The following is a 17775-nucleotide window of genomic DNA, read 5'->3' on the forward strand; positions in this document are numbered from 1 at the left end:
TAAATGACCCGGAAAATATCTCTCTAAAACACTGCTACGCTCGAGTGGCTTTTGTGGTTGTTCAATATTAGCCGTTGCGTTTAGCACAACTGTTTACTTCAAGTAACCAGCACAAAACAGCTTCAAGTCTGTGAAATTGCTTGTCTAATACATGCACAAAATACCTATGGAACCCTATCAATCTGGGTTTGTTACGCGCACCTTTGACCAGTCCTGATTACACAGGTATACTGAGATCTAGGAATCGATAAATAACTCCGAGGATCGAATTCAAACGGTTGCAAAATCCAAGGTGCGACATTCTCATCCCAAATTTTATGCGCAGGATAGTTTTTCACCTGGTCTTGATTTATTGCGAGTGTTCAACACCGGTCAATAATTACCAAAATTTGCCAAAAACGGAATTCAGGACCAGAAAACCCCAGTCCCTCAGATGAAAATGGATGTTTTTTGCACACAGCGTCATTTGAAGAGAATTAATGAAAAAAGGTCGGAGTTTTTGGTAGGTTAAAGATAGTTTTAGTGAATTCCAATGCACAAACCAAAAGCCGCATGGTTGCCAGCAAACAGCGGTCTTCTCACAAAGGAATATTTGTGTCAATGAAAATCTGAGTACTATCTTTTGCTCCATCAGTTCATCCAATCGGTCTCGTCACGCAATCCTTTGGCTGTGGCCCATTCACCCACTGTAACGGATGGGTTTTTATCTGTACACGTAACGAATAGTGAAACGTGGGGTAATTACGATGAATAGTTTAAGTTTTATGTGTTCTGTTGAAAGAAAAATGCGCAGATGAAAGTCAGGCACATAAGGTCATCCTGGGGAGGAATTTATCATTGGCAATTTGTGAGTATTACTACCATGCAACATAGGGACATTGAGACCAAAGCAAACAGCTTTTTTCTCTATCGGGATATCAGTGCATACAAAATAGTGCAACGCTGATCCGCAAATTGATCTGAACGTGTTTTAGAAGGTGGTGAGGTGCAGCACAGCATTACCGACTGAAATAATCTGTCGTTTTTGCTTCCTTACACCATACGAGCACAACAAGATGCTAAGTTGCAAAGCCTTCTGACGGTTGACTGGCCACCGACAAGGATTTGCCTGTTGACAGAATGTCTGTTGTGTATAACTATGGAAACGTAAGGTTTGCGCGGAGCAGAATGGGTCAGCCTGTGCGAGTGTGAAGGAAACTCTCAGCAGTCTGCTGAAGACCATCGGTCGGTCTAAGCATGATAGTTTCCTCTTCTCCAAAGCGGGCCAGAAAATTACACTTAGTCTGCTCAGTCATGCAGAAGGGACTGAAATTGTTTTTTTGTCGAATAAGAATTGAGGCGCACCTGTTGACAACACAGAAACCATTCTCTCGTGGGCTCTTTCTGGCTAAGAGGATGCTCTACTGGATGAGCCATTAAAGGCATGGTTCGACCTCACTTATGGCAGCCTAAAATACAAAGGTCCTTGATAGGGAATAATGGAGAATTTACGATGGTTTTCAACGGAGCATTTAAGTCCTGTCTAAATCCTTTGTTCACTTCTTGACAACCTAAGTTTAACATCCGTCTGAATACTTTTGTAAACTACCGCATGTCCTACCCCCCTACTGGCCTTTAATAATCGAAATATGCTGGAATCTTCACAACCGATGCCCCACATGAGCAGTGCAATAACATAGGCAAAAACCCCGCCAGCAAACCTCTCCCCACGAGAATTTGGGTTTTAGCTTTCCTTTTATGGCTAGTGACGAAAGGATTTGGGGAAAAGACATGACCTTGCTTGGTGACCCTATTAAATCTCTTGTGCTCCCCTGAATGACGCAAACGCACTGGCATATATCTTGATTGATAACTTCTGTAAAACACTACACTCGCTTTACAATAAATTTAGCAAGAGAAACAGAACCAGCGTTTGAAACCTCGTTATCGAGAAATTTGAATAATATACCACTCGAGATGGTTATCAGTGGTTCGTTCTTCCTTGTTAGGGGAAGGTTTATATCCAGCCGGAATTGGCACCATTCTTGGTTGTACATAAACGACAGGGTGGCGGAGAGGGACAAATTTCTCAGGCACTTTGAAGAGTTTGGCGAATGATTAGTTGTTGACTGTTGGCTTAGCTATTTGCGCGAGTCGGGACCTACGACTCTGTTTTACTGCAAATTTCTGCAACTCATCCAATGTTCGTCGCAGTCGCAACATACATTCCCACCAGCAGTGAATTGGAGCTGCTGTCCTGCTTATTACTACGACGTGTTGTTACCCTGGCAGAAGTGCTACTCAGAGGTAATATATTTTGCTCATACACAGTTTATTCAACTGTTGATGTGTTCAGCTAAACAGTGGGAATATAATTCAATTCATCACTGACTTAAGGTGATTTATATTATATGCTGTGACTGACCTATTGAGTGTGGTTGCTTTTTCAATAAGCTGTGTTGTTTTAAAGGTATTCATTCTTTGAAAAAGATGTGGACAGTCTGGCTGCAATTTTATATATCTTTGATTGACCTAAGATTTGTGGGTATACTGTTCTTGAGAATTAACACCCCCGATATCTTGTCCAGAAGACTTTGAACTCTCCCATTTGTTGGTGCTTAAGAATTACTAACGAAAGTTTTTTTGGCATGCTAAACGGTGCAATCACCCACGAACTTTGCACTGAAGCCTTCCCTTTACATCCATCGAAAACTGGCATGTAATTTATACCGAGTGCTTTAGGTAATTTGCAAACTAATGCTGGGATATGGTACCCATTGTGATGTACGAAGGAGTTGTCCACGCACTGCGAATTCTTTAATAAAAGAGGACGTCAGACTGCGGCAGTTACTAAATCGGATCAGAACTCATCGCCGCAGAACTGACGGGTTGGTTACATGACGTTCATCACCGCTGACTATTTACGTCACGGATGCATCTGCAGTCATATGGAGTAGCCGAACGTTTTGCGCTCGTCTCCCAGTTGTGAGCAGTGAAGTCGGCAAAGGTGATCACAGTTCAATTTTATTACCCTGTGGCAAAATCTATGTAGGTAAACTAGTTCTCTGGTTTTTTGCTCTCTTCGCGCGTTACAGACTGTTATTTTGCGAACGGGAAACGCTGACGGGAACGAATTTGACAAACGTATTGACTGATAGTTGAGTAATCCCACTTAAAACCTATGCTCGCTGTCAGACGTCCTAGACGGACAAGCTCGCAAACTTTGACGATAAAATCACATTAGTGAAAGGCTTGCACGGAAGAACAATGTTCCCGGCATTTGCGTGACATGGTGTCCGCTCGGTAGTATGCAAATCAACTTTGTCATGCAGACAAGAACAATGAATGACTACAATGACTATGAATGGCAGGATTCTGTGTGGTCGGTTACAAAATTTCGTTTCAGATTTGCACACAAAACGTTAAAAAATGTATATTATTCCAGAGGTCTGAATTAATGTGCTCTAAAACTGTGCATGTTTCTGCTGGTTTAATGCCTCATCTCTTCCGTCCGAACATAAAATTATAAGATCCTTCGGAAAAATCCAGTAGGCTATGTATTTGAAGTTACGACATCAAAATGGATCATTATTCAATTCGCCTGTTTTGAAAGTGCAAAACGCCAAACTAGAAAATTAATAAAAATATCACCATTATTATCAGATATTATCGGCAAATGTCCCTGAGGCCAAAATAACATTCTGACTAACACAGGTAACGGTATTTGCACCGTTTCCATGTGACCTCTTTTGAATCACCTGATGATAGGTGAATCATGCTGAATCGATTCAAGTGGCGTTTGAACCAAGTCGGTCAATCATCCGAGTATTAAGTAAACTCACAAACAAACTAATTGGCATTTGGTTGTTTTATTAAATGTTAAGTTCCATCAAATCCGTTCTGTTTTATGGTGCTCCGTGGAAATGCTTTCCTAAATATTTCGTTGTGTAAAGTTACACATTAGCAATGCTTGAGACGCACGCACAGGTAATGTAACTCCATTGAGATACTGAATTATGTACCGGTGGCGAGACATTGACGCACATAAGTACCATATTAAGGCCACGCAGTTTCCAATTCGACGCAGTACAGTGGTTGTGATTTTCTGATAAATGGTTCTGAAATGTTAGCTGGGGTATCTGGACGTGTTCTCAACCTCCGTGGCTCTATCGAAAGGTCTGTCTCGAGTCAGGGTCTTGGCTGAATGAAATGGTCATCGCTAGTTTTGTAGGAAGAGTATATTTTACGCAAAATTTCCGCCGGAGTTTATAAGAGAGACTGTCCTAGACTGGCCAGACATGCGTATTCAAAATGCCTGCTCACTGCAAATGTACATCAGCGAAATCTCCCATCAAACAAAACGTTCGAAGCCGGTGGATTTCAATAGTGTGATGCAGGCATGAAAGTTCAAAACGTCACACATGATTTTTAATAAGCAACTTAATAAAATGCGATGACTGCACACTTCTAAAGTAACGTGGTTCTATTCCATTTTTACGAATGGCTCAATTTGGCAATCCTGTATGCTGCATTCCAACCAGTCTTTTCGAATAACTGGTCAGTTTGACATTTTATATTTTTGGTAGTTTTATTCCTCTGATTTGATTGCCCCGTTTTCCATCGCAGTCGTTATGTGGCTTAGTTTGCCATCTTTTTAGCTTTTCCCAGGACAAAATTTCTGAGTGTCCTTCCGTTGAATCATTCTATTTACTCAGTCTGTTCCACCGACATACTTTTGAGTTTTCCTGATGATTTATTCTATTGGTTTTCTTGTTTTCGTGCACCATTTTGTGCTGAAGTTCTTTGGTTCCGGCAATTCGGCAGTTTGGGCTGACCTTGTCGTATTCGGTTTTTGGTTAGGTTCTATGGTTTTATGAACTCTTTTTTTATTATCTGCTCCTGTTAGGGCTAGTACGTGGATGATTTTCCACTTGAAATTTTGCTTCTCTCTAACTTTGGTCATACAGCTTGGAGGCAAAATTGTACAGTTGCAGTTGTTGAAAGCCTGTTTTTTGTTTGTTGAATTTTGTGTCAGACCTTGTATTGGATTCTTCATATAATACTGGTCTTCTATGTTGTTTTCAGTTTTCTTTTTGAAATGGCTACTGCGTCGCAAAACGTGATATTTTTCACATTACTGTTGTCTTTTCTTGTTTTCGTGCACCATTTTGTGCTGAAGTTCTTTGGCTCCGGCAATTCGGCAGTTTGGGCTGACCTTGTCGTATTCGGTTTTTGGTTAGGTTCTATGGTTTTATGAACTCTTTTTTTATTATCTGCTCCTGTTAGGGCTAGTACGTGGATGATTTTCCACTTGAAATTTTGCTTCTCTCTAACTTTGGTCATACAGCTTGGAGGCAAAATTGTACAGTTGCAGTTGTTGAAAGCCTGTTTTTTGTTTGTTGAATTTTGTGTCAGACCTTGTATTGGATTCTTCATATAATACTGGTCTTCTATGTTGTTTTCAGTTTTCTTTTTGAAATGGCTACTGCGTCGCAAAACGTGATAATATTTTTCACATCTACTGTTGTCTTTTGCTGTCGTGACATTCTTGTATTAGTATTGAAAATGCCTTTCACATACGGAATTGTAGGCCACTTGACACCCCTGTGTTCTCGAGTTGGCTGGGCCACTTTCTCTCATTAATCTTTGGACAGATTTTCTTTATTTTGTTCATGACATGTCGTTTTTTGCCATCGAACGTACTTAGTGTTGTTTGTGCTAACCGGAACAACGATTCGACAGATAATTTGATTGTCTTCATCAGCTTCAGTAGATTTCATTACTGTTTCCAAATTAGTCAAGTACTACAGGTTCATGACGTAAATGAAATTGGGAGGACTTCCCTTTCTGTCTGAGTAGGCTAATTACTCGGGAGATACATAATTCGGGCATTATTGCAGTGGGATTTTTCGTCACGACGGCTGACCATCAATACGGAGAATTTGTTTTACAGTATGGTTTTCTTGTTTTCACTGGTTGCTCTAACTTTGTTGCTGCACTGGGATGCTGTAAGAGTGCCCATCCCATCCAAATAAGCATCAAGACGTTCAGAAGCGAGTCTCTTACATTTTCTGATGGTTACTGAAACCCGTATTCATTGGATTAACCATCAGTTTGCTTTTTGGCCAGTCCGCAATATTGCCTCACCTAACAAAGGCGATTGCATCTTCGGAAACAGAAAGATAAAAAAATACCTACTCATGTAAAAAATTTGCTTAAGAAATGGTCTAAACACTCTTGAAAACGCTGGAATGGAGTGAAAAGTTTATCTTATGTAATTTAAGATGCCAGGTAAGCCGGAAAATGTCGTGAAGCTCAAACAATTGAACTCTTCACAAGACCTATTATCCTGATGGAATTTGGATTTGGAATCTTGATCTGGTCGTGCGAATTGCTTTCTAAAATATCCTCCTGTACGACAAGATAACTTGGAATGAACACAGTAAAGAAAGAACATTCTCCAAACTTGGTTCGAACGATCCCTGCATTGTACGACCAGCTCAACAAATATGTCTGATAAAATGACCGGAGTATTGGTTGGTGGAAAAATGGTGACGGACATTGTTTTTCGCCCAACGACAGCTAAATTGGCAAGGGGTTTGCAAACGTAGATGCGGTTGAGAAAACCTTGAAACCAATCCCATATTCTTCATATGATTTGAATCGAGCTTAGGTTTTCGACTACAATGTTGTGTGATGTTTACTTAGGTGCTGTCAGCAATTTTAAATTCATCATCTGAAGCTGACGTTATGCTGGCGGCGTTTTTGTGACCATTCACGCAACACTTACCCCGAAAACATTCTTTGGAGGTACTTTTATAGGAATTTTGGCATTGTAATCCTTAGTTATTCAGCGTTCCATTATCTACAGCGCTTTCCTACGGTTAATTTCACCAGGAAATTTGAGACAAATCAGCCAATATTTCTAGACGAACGCGTAGATACCGTATTCCGCAGCCAAAGTCGTGGTAGCAGTTTGTCCATACGTTCATACACCAATTCAGATACTTTTGGGGCGTCTTTTGGTCCTGTGAAACTGATTAATGATGGATTTTTTGATAAAAGCGAATGTGGCGCACACCTGAAGTTCGTTCCTATGGCGCATAGAGTAGATGTATTGTAGTTAACCTTTCATTTGTGGCGATGAAAAGCCAGTCATGAACACTGACTCTGGAGGAAACTCAGGAGAACGCTGTCTACGAGCTTCCATACTCTCCGGGATAAAACGCAATGCTGAAGCGTGGCGAATATACTTTGGCTCCACTATAAAGTGGAGCACTCGCCATAACTCGGAGTGATCGGCCGTCTCAAACGCTGCTTTCAGGTCTAGGATGACGATAGTTCTTCGGCTCCTGTGAATGCCTGTTCAAGAAGTTTTCGCTAATGAGGATTTGACCGATGCGATAACTAGGCGGACATATCTATGCTCAGTTTTCACGAACCTGCCTGATCATTGCTGGCTAGTCTGCGTGCGCTGACGCCCGTGAGTATTTTGGAGGCGGTCGTGGTTAAACTGACACTGATGATTCTTACCTTTGCATCTGATCTCATAATGAAAAAAAATAGAACGTCAGATTTCACTTGTTATTCTGGTACCTTATTCCTCTTCCGGGTGGTACGTATGGGATTTATTGGCCTGTGAAAGAGTTCTTCTTATCCTTAAAAAGGCAGTGGTCAAAGGAGACTGAATGCTTTGGCTCACTAAAATTATTTTGAAGAGAGAAACTGGTGCGTTGAAATCTGTTCTGAGCTTTTCGTTGAAATTCCCAGCTTAAGTAAACAGGTTCAGATAGGGAAAGAAATTTGAGCAGTCACCCTCCAAAATGTCTCTACGGCTCAACGCTTTTTGACCTAATGTTAATCAGAAACATAAAGAAGAGCTCATACAGTCTTATTGAAGCCGCCATTTTTATTTATGGTCTTGTTTGGCGTTCATTTCTTCAGGTCAGTCATGAGGTTGCGAGGCAGATATCGTTTCCGAAAACTTCTCACCGATTTGTCTTATCATCCCAGTGACACCACCTTTTCCGCTACTATCAGGCACACTGTCCACATTGCGATTCAAATTAGACCCTCTTTTAGGATTTACACAACTAAACACTGAATCGATAGCATTTTGAATCTCACACCAGCATTCGTTTTGCCGGCCGATTTCTCGCCTGAGAAGCTGCTACTGACAAATTTTTGTGACAATCAAAATTTCCGGGTACCGTACGCATCAACCGGATGACAGGAAATGACATGACAACGTTTTCTGGAAATCTGACCCATAGGTGCATGGGCCTGGTGGCATAGAAAAGCGTTAGCGTGACGTAGTCATAGCACCTGTGTTTTGACGTGACCATTTCCGTTTGGACGAAAGCATTCCAGCTGGGGATGTTACTCGAGGTTTTAAGTCAAAATTTGGTTCTAAGCGCATTCGTTTGTCCCTACAGGTGCATAATTCAAAACAAACATTTATCGATACCATTCAGGTCGGGTAGTTCTGGTAACGCCTTGGCGGCTAGCATCTGTATACGATCTATACCCGCTCAGGTAACACAGCGTAAACTTTCGCGATCAATTGCCTGATGTGATCGTGAGTTTTACTGTCTTCTAGGGTCCATATTACCGGAGATTTTGCACCACTGCTTTCCTTGGCAGTGGGAATTTAGTAATTGTGTGACCCTATTGACTCTCGACCGTTCCAATGTGAAGATGATGACTTTTTAATTGACTATGAAATGGGGTCGTTCACCTTTCTGTTGAATTGTTTTCAGATGCATTTAGGGTTAAACGGTCTGCCAGAGTTACAACCGATCGCCTCATCTTGAGATCACCAGAAGGCATTAGAAATGATGACCTAATTACCTGGGGTATCCACTTATTTACGGAATAAATAGCACAGGCCAAGTGTCTTCTACTGCGGGATACACTATTGTTTATTGTAAATGGTGCTGGGTGCACTATGTTTATCTTCGCTGCGGAGCCTCGGTATTTCCGAAAGTCCGCTGTCCGAGGCACCAGAAACGCTGAAATATTGCACGCTTGAAACACTGTTTGACGTCCTTATTACAATAGACGAGTATTACATCAATGTTACAACCTGAAACATGGCTTGAACCCACGGCTCTCGCGCCATCACGAGTTTGGTTATTGAGTACCGTGAAGCACGGAATCCGTACTGAGCCTCAGCAAGAAAACAATCGATCTTCATATGATCTAGCAGCGTACACCAGATCGGCTTTTGATTCGATAGGCAAATACTTGCGTAAGGTTTATTGATCTGTAACTCAGCGGCCAAAACTTGTCACATTGAATGACTTTCAGCTAGGAAGTACAATGTTCTTGCGACCAACATGGATAGAGTTACCGAGAATGTCGGGATCATTCGGATTCACAACTATGTGTACATATACGAGCTACAAATAAACCAATTACAACTGTATGCTACCACAACAGACGTCTAAAGATTTGAATACGACAGAAGGTAACCAATATTTGTCAAAAAATGAAGTATTTGGCAGCGAAAGTGGCTCGGACGTCGCCGTTTTTCCCAATAATGCGTTTCTTGTTGTCGAGTGCTGGCAACCATCCATAAGGACGAACGAAACCTTTAATATGGGTGTGAACTCTCGGTTCTTTATCTGGACCCTTTGTCAGGTCCGCCTGAAGCAATTGACTTCTGTTTTTTGTTAGGATTTGGCAGAAACCTCTTTGCCGCAGATAATTATCGTCGTCTTTAGTGTACCGGTTAATTGATCGTTCTGTTCCTGCACTGAGCTGACACACTAGGAGCCCTTCTAACCACTATGGTTTGTGGAAGAGTCCCGTTAAGAAGTGTCTATCCGTTACACAGAGATATTTCATGAGTGGCTTGGATTATTGGTAGGAGGGTGTGATTCGTTAATGATGCTGGGCGTCCCTAGGAGCCAAGGAAATTCCTTTCACTCCATATGAAGTACACTTCGCCAGTCTTCAACTGTTTCTATGTGTAGGTTTTCTAGTCTACGCAAAGGATGCCCTTCAGACTTGCCATTCAAGTTCCAACTTGGTACGTTATAGTCAACCACAATAAAGTGCCCGGTTTTTTCGCAGTCACTGTGAGATGTGCAATCCACGTTTTTCTCTCCTGTGGATTGCCAGGCCTAAATAGGTACGTCAGGTCCAACCTGGCAAATTGCGAAACACCACTGCTGAAAACGCAGCACATTGGTAGATCGCTCATATAACTGCTAGTCGATTAATCTCGGGGCGTTCGCTTTCATATTGGGCAGGGGTTAAGTTAAGACATCAGTGAACAAGGAACTGCGTTGGCCAAATGACATTTCCCGATTGCTTGGGCCGAGGAAGAAATCTTAGCTGCGGTGTTCGTCTAGAATATCTCAATCAAAAGCCTGATCAACGAGACAGAGGGAAGTAGGTTTTTGTTAAAGCACCATTCCCACAGCTAATGGCTTAGCAGTCTAACCTCGTGTAGAGGATCCTGGCCTTTTTCAAGGGCTCACTAAATATGGCGTGGGCATCTCATTGCTGCAGACACGTCTGGAACTAAAAGGCATTTACAGAAATGTCAATTTGTTTCCCACTCCTAGTGCATAATTTAACCTCGGTAACACTCAACGTTTGGTCGATCGCAGGGTACATTTTTTAGGGCTGATCTTTTGTGTGCTTTTCTCTATCTCAGGGAAGACAGAAACGCTGTTCCTATAAATGGGGATTTTCTGGTTTCCCAGGGGAAGCACCTTACGGTATCCTCACTTTTAGTGCGGAAGACAGCATAGAATCACCCCAGATTACCCCGTATCAGGACTGCGCTAATATTTTACTGGCGAACTCTGATGTTTCCAACCATAAAGTATATACAGAGCACGGTCATCTACGTGTTTTCTTCTGTGAAAAATGAGACGACTTTCCTATATCCGTCCTCTCTTTCCAACGCCTATGATGTGAAGCACACATAGACGGGAGCGTGTATGTTGATACTCGGTTTTTACTGTTTTGTCAATTACTGCCTAGGCTTGTAAGGAGTCCAAAAAACTGCGAACAACCTCACCACGAGACACACCGAGCAATAAACGTGAGTGAAAATACGTTTGATATGAATGAGGTCAGAAAAACATTGTAAAAACGTAATTCCTTTGAAATTCTAGAACAATTGACGGGGTTATTCTAGACCCTGAGGTACATAATGTGAATGATTCACCTATCCCAAACAAACCAACTTTTCGAATATTGTTAAAAGTAGAATGGTGTGCATTCACACTATAGAAAAACATGCCAAAAGAATCCCATCACTTGAGGTCATCGTGAAGACACTCGATGCACAGACGGGTAAAGCAATCGTTAGAAGAATTTACTTCACTTTCTAAAATCTCGTACGTAATTGGGGAATAGCGTCGTTTGATACAAAATTACCAATTCAAATGGAAAGCTTGGACTGTTGGCGCAGTAAATTAAAGACGGATTGGTAAATGCATGCAATTTACGTTGTCTTTCTACCGCCAATTTTAGAATTCCCTGGAATTATTTATTATCCCTTCTACAGCATGGGAATACTCTTATACCTCTGACACTACGTCATCATTGGTACGCATAATGTGGAAAACATTATTAAGCCAATGGTTTTATTTGATCTTCCTGCTTAAGTCGCATTATGGAACATGGATTTTTAACGTGATGCATTCGAGGGAACTGTTCAACGAAGGTTTCACTTTGGGAGCATTTAATGAACGCATATGAAACGTTTACACGTCTAGTCTAGTCAAAGTCGTACTTGTAATTTCTTTCGTTTTTACCTACGTCTAATCGAAGTTTGCCAATTCACTATCTTTGACTTATAGAATGCGTCGGTGCTCTATTCTCTCGAGTTCATCGGAATTAACCTGGAGCGCTGTTTGGCTGTACATGGGTATGAGTTTATATCCTTGTACTAGTTCGACTGATGTTCATGGAGAGAAGCTGAAACGTCATTACTAAGACTGATCCACTTAGCTAATTTTGGATTATTATTTTGTTGCACCTGTTTTTCGCAAAATCAGGAACGCACGATAGCTGAACATCTGGCTTGATGATCCACGACGATTTTTACTTCACTTTTAGCCACGATAATTTGATCGAGCGCGGAACGAAAATTTTACGCAATAAAAGAAGCCAACTAGATATCACTTACTATTATCAATAGATAGCGATCTTACCTGAACCTGTTTATGCGCCTACGGGGTACAGGATGTCAAAACGTTTCTCGGAACTACTGGCACGCAAATGCACCGACTAGTATCTGTTCCATACGCTTGGTGTTTGTTGTGTGGCCACTTAGGGCCCTCAGCAGATTTCGCACTCCTCGAACACACAGAATCCTTGGTATACCGTTAGCTCACTAGTAACGCACCAAGGGTGACTGACGATGAAATTATTAGATAGATTATATTCACTAAATCTGTCCGTAGGAAATTTCGTGTTAATTAAAACATCCTAGTAGATATGTGTTCTGTAAGGGGAAATTTCGAAGGCTCACCTGGTGCCAGAGCTTGCTCAACGAGCTGTGAGGAAGTCCGAGATTTTGTGTTCAGCAATTGTTTAGGTAGTGCAGCTTGTAGATATCACCACGGTGTGCAGATTTTAAGGGTGTTCTCATGGAAGAACCATGTGGCACTGCGGACAAGCCATAATATGCTTTTTGAAAAACTCATTATCAGCTACAGTTTGTCCAATGACGCGTTCGTTTTACACAGTAGTTGAATTGTCAGAGAAATTTAAGTGCCGCAATTTTTTTGGATTCAGGCGATTAGAATGTGAGCCAGCGGCATTAAGATTTGGGATTCCTGGATCAGACTTAGGCGAATCTAAGTACCTTGCCTGAACAAATTTATCACCAGTAACCGGAAAATATCTTCGCTAATTATCCTGCGTCTTCTCTGAGTAAGGTTCTACGTTGCCATCGGAAACGATGCCATCAACATTATCATATCTGCGGACACACCTCCACCGGGTTCCAGACAGCACACCAAGGATTAATCCTCTAAATCTCCACAAGAAGCCGTTGATAGTAGCGGAATTCCGGGCTCTCAATGGTCATCAGTGATTGAAGTACCCACTTAGAACTGTCTGATTCAGCAAAGCATCATACAGCTACAACGTTACGTTCTTAGGTCTCACTGTGAAAACACTGATTGCCTATCAAATTCACTTAACTCAATTGCTTGTACATTAACAACAGTTGTTTCCAGAGTGCAGTCTAGTTCCTTCTGAAGAGGGAAAACCGGCAATTACATACTCGTAACAGTGACGTCCATATTCCCTTGGACAACGCACCAAAAATCTCGTCCCGTAAATTCACAGCGCAACCTTTCTAAACTGCTCCGTTAAGCGCGATTCTCTATTTTGTGAAACGACGTTCCGCTTGGTTAGGTGACGTCAGTACACAGTGGTCGCACACAAAGCCTAAAATCCCTGATTCTTCTACTCAAGGGAAAAATGCAACACGAACGAGAACAAATCTTTGACAAGAGAGCTAGCAATTCGAAACGCGCTCGGTCGAAAGTCTTGTATGCCAATGAAAGTTAAGCATTGCGTTCGGGGAACATTTCGCGTTTGCCTCCTGGTGTAGCGGTGATACTACTGATGGGAGGCATGCGAGTAGTATGTGTTGTCCTTGGAACTTCGCTTTGTGTCTCTTGAAGAAGAAAGATCTGTTGCGAAATTTGTCAATTCCCTTTGTAGCATGGATTTGAGCTTAAAGTTGAGCTTGGATTTGAGCAATGAATGATAGGAATCAAGAGATATTCAAGAAAGTTCAATAAGACGCGTTCAGGAGAAGATGGATGTCCAGTTTTTGTGAATAAGATGCAAATGAGAGGTTTGCTTCCTTGTCCAGTAGTCTGTAACCAGTCAGTTAGCATTTTCTAATAAATAACTTCGCAGCGAAGGCCTTTTTTCTTTCACCAGTATTCACCAAAATGTATCATGTAATTACGTCTCAACTGTCTCGTATAATGTCGCAGCCCGTTCCTTCATCCTAGTGATATTTTCTCCAAGAAACACGCTAATAATTTTTGCCTCCTCCGCACGTCTCTTAGGCCTCTCTTCGCGTGACGATTTGAAAAGACAGGAAAATAACAACCGGTCCCTTATTCAACGACCCTTACCTTATCGAAGCTTAGTGGCACATATTTCGTCAATGGACTTCAGGAGTTTCCACCAACAGGGAGCATCATATTGAGATTATTGTCGACATATTCGATAAGTTCTGGAAGCAAGAAGATGAACACATTCCGGTCATATCCAAAATAATAGGGACTAGCGTCACGTAGAGCAGACAACAGGAATTTCATGTGACTTGAAAACGATGGTTTAACTGGCAGTGAACATTTTAGATTATCAGACTCAGGTACAGTCAATTGTAAGTGGGCATATTACGTTTTTTTCTCGCACCTCTCTTTTTGTTTTGTTCATTCTTTCCATATAAGAAAAAGTTTTGCGAACGGACTCGATGTACTTTTGGATCTTGGGGTTTATGTCCTCCAGGAAATTTAGCTTTACCAAAAACATCATGATAACCAATCATGGGACTGCAGGCCTTCTGGCTTCAGGTGAGGTTCTTTATCTCCCCACAAAATTCTTCAAGTACTTTAACAGATGGTTCAAAGCAATTTATTTTTGCTTGATCTCTTGACGTCAGGTTCATTCATGCTGAAAATGTACAACGACTGTTTATTTCGGTACCAGTTTATCAAAATAAAAAAATGGATCAGCTGAGGTATCCCAATGATAGGCAGGAGACAGCACCCGGCTTTCTATATTACCTTGCCGAAATTCTCTCATTAAGCTGGCCGTAAGAGTCATTCATGTGGGTTGTTTTTCTATCATTTGATTGTATGCATTTGAAAAGATTCAGACTCATGGGAAAATGAAATGGCTTCATCCATCATTCATTCATTCATCTTATAAATCTAAACATAAGGTACGGTAAACATACTTGAGCAGTCTCATAATGGTGGTGTTTCCGAAATAAATTCGATGGAGATACGGGCCTTACTGAACTACTGTTAGAACAAGTCCGTTTCGGGTTCACAGTGTAAAATGCCAACTTGTCGTCTAAGAATCCGCGATAGCACTTTGTCTTCTCTGATATTCCTTTTCAAGGCACTACTTTCAAGATCACTCGTAAAATACTGTTGGCTGATACCGAGCCCAGTGATAAGTGATGACAGTAGAGGGTGTCGTAGATCAGCAGTTGCATATTCTGTGGGTATTACAAGTTGGTCTCATCGACTGACATTAGAAATAAGCGTTGCTTGCTCTGATGTTATAACATAGATAAGTATCAGTTTTATTCAAGAGGATTTTAGTAAAACAGTGGACCCTAATGAATGTCTAGTGAGTGTATGAACGAATCATCCAGTTGTAGTTCCCAAAATGCTTTCACGAAAAGGGGTGCATCAGCCAAGCTGTAAGTACGTAAGTTTCTACTTGTGGGTGGCCAGACGTCCAAACGTTAATGGGCGGCTCCGTAAAACAACCAGTTCTTCGTGTCTGGAATCGGTAGGTTTGTGAACATGGAACAAGGTATATAGGTGATAGATTGTTGATCCCGTAGGCAAGACTGCTTTATATGTTTTTAGGATCATACTATCTGCCTGCAGACCTTTCATGTATGTTATAGGTTGTTTTCGTCATTGCACCAGCAAAAATGTGCGTCATCCTTCGCAATAGTCATGCTTACTTGCCACTATCATCTTGGTGCACTTGTCGGGTGGGCTGATCACAATTTCGTGTCAAGCAAAAGGCGCTCTTATAGAACCCACGTTTTACTTTGTCGCTGATTTCCGAATGTAAGTGACTTGTATTGTTTACCAGAGGTATACAGCGCGACCAAGATTCCTCCGCGACGTGAGTAGATCCTTCTTGTCTGAAAATTTATGTGTTCAAGTAATTCAGCTATTTTTTAGCTGATAACATGTAATATTTCTAAGCAGCAATACGACATATACTCTGGTTCATATTCATTCAAACAATGCGTTATCTGCGTATTCCTAAATAGAGCTTGGACTTCAGTACATGTCAGTAGGTCGCTACTATACCATGTTTTATCTATAGCAATACTACTTGCACCATATAACCGATTAACAGGTATAATGCTGAGAAAAAATGAACGGAAATTCATTATTTCATCAGGTATAGAATTAGTTGGCAAAATTTGGAATTTGGCGCTCGATCAAATATAAGCACAAGAAGAAAAGGAATCAGAAATTAGCCACAGATTTCACCGAGGAGATGCTAATGCTTCTGGAAGAAAAATCTCGTCCAATTATGGTTATAGAAACTGATTATTTTTGCGCCATTTGGAGTAAAGGGTTGGAGCAGCTGAATACAGTTGGTTCAATGCATTCGTACATTTAGCCTTTGAATGGGTTCGTGATTTTTTCTTGCAACTTCAAAGTCAGGCATCGACCTGCTATTACAGGGCTAGTTTGGGAAACCATCTGAGTGATGGCTTCGATCACGAAGTCACCACTTTGTGTACGGAAGCTTTCGGAGAGCTCTTCGTATACTCTCACTATGTCCGGAAGTCTGCGAATACAAAGAACGTATTATGTTCACAAACTTTCGGGGCATTCCTTGGTGGGCAAGCGTGTCAAGAAAGACAGATCGATCAACCGATTCAGATGCGCCTTGGAAATCCAGAAATGCTAAAATTGAGGGGTTGCCCATACGTATAGAGTTGTTCTAGCACCTGACTGTGAGTGAACATTTGGTCAAGACAGCCCCTACCACGCCGGAATCTTACTTGCTGCTCTCGAGTCAGCCTCTCACGAGCCACCGTAAGGCGACGAAACGCAAGTTACTCCAACAGTCTCGTTACGGCTTTTCTGAATTGCATTTAGAATACGAACGCGTTTAGTTTCACCAAATTCGTTCAGTCCAATTTTATGAATGAACGACGTTTCCTATATGGACGGGGGATTTTACATTAGGCACATATGATTTTCCGGGAATTCGCAGCAGTTTTGGAAGATCTCGCTTGGCGTGTAAATGTATATAAAAAGTGTAACCGCACAATCACAAAATGATCGAATTTATGATAAAAGCCTGTTTAGTTGTTTGCGCAGTTCTCTGCGCACATGTACATAGTGTCAGTGCGTAAATTTCGCTACGTGTACTGATTTGTTGACAAGTTTACCAGGTAACTTGGTAGACGACGGACCATACCGTTACTCAACCAAGTGTTGTCAGCGGCAGTCACTTCTGCAATATTCACTCCTCCGGTCTATAGCAAAATTCAGCGTCCTTTCAACTACTCCCACGGAATACGTTGCTTGGTACTACACAAAGTGAAGATCCATTGAAGAACTCATGATGCTGTCCTGAGTTGCATACTCTCTTGAGGTCTTTTTCAGGTTAACATTCTACATTTATTTTGAATATCACACCCGCGGCACTTGAAATGGTTGTTAAACCATAAAGCGATCGGTTTTTCGCATACCAAGGTGAACTAGAATAGCAGGAGAAGGATACTAACAGAAATACTGTGAAAATTTCAGAATCTACTGAAGTCTAAAACACTTGCACAAACATGCGGTTACAAATCTATCTGTCTAAAGTGAAGCTGCCTGTTTTCCTAGCCCATCGTTGGAGCATTTTCTTTGATGCTCGCACTTGACTTTTCCACCATCTTTAATTCCCGGTGACCAAATATTCATTTACCACTATTTTTACGGCAGATTTCTTACAAAATGCACCTCGGAAATGTCTTATTCCCTTCATGCCGTAACGGAAATTTCTTATCCGCTAAGCACTTAGAAGAGTAATTCAAAT

This window comes from Opisthorchis viverrini (genome assembly GCF_000715545.1).
Source record: "Opisthorchis viverrini unplaced genomic scaffold opera_v5_257, whole genome shotgun sequence".
Taxonomy (NCBI): Eukaryota; Metazoa; Platyhelminthes; class Trematoda; order Opisthorchiida; family Opisthorchiidae; genus Opisthorchis; species Opisthorchis viverrini.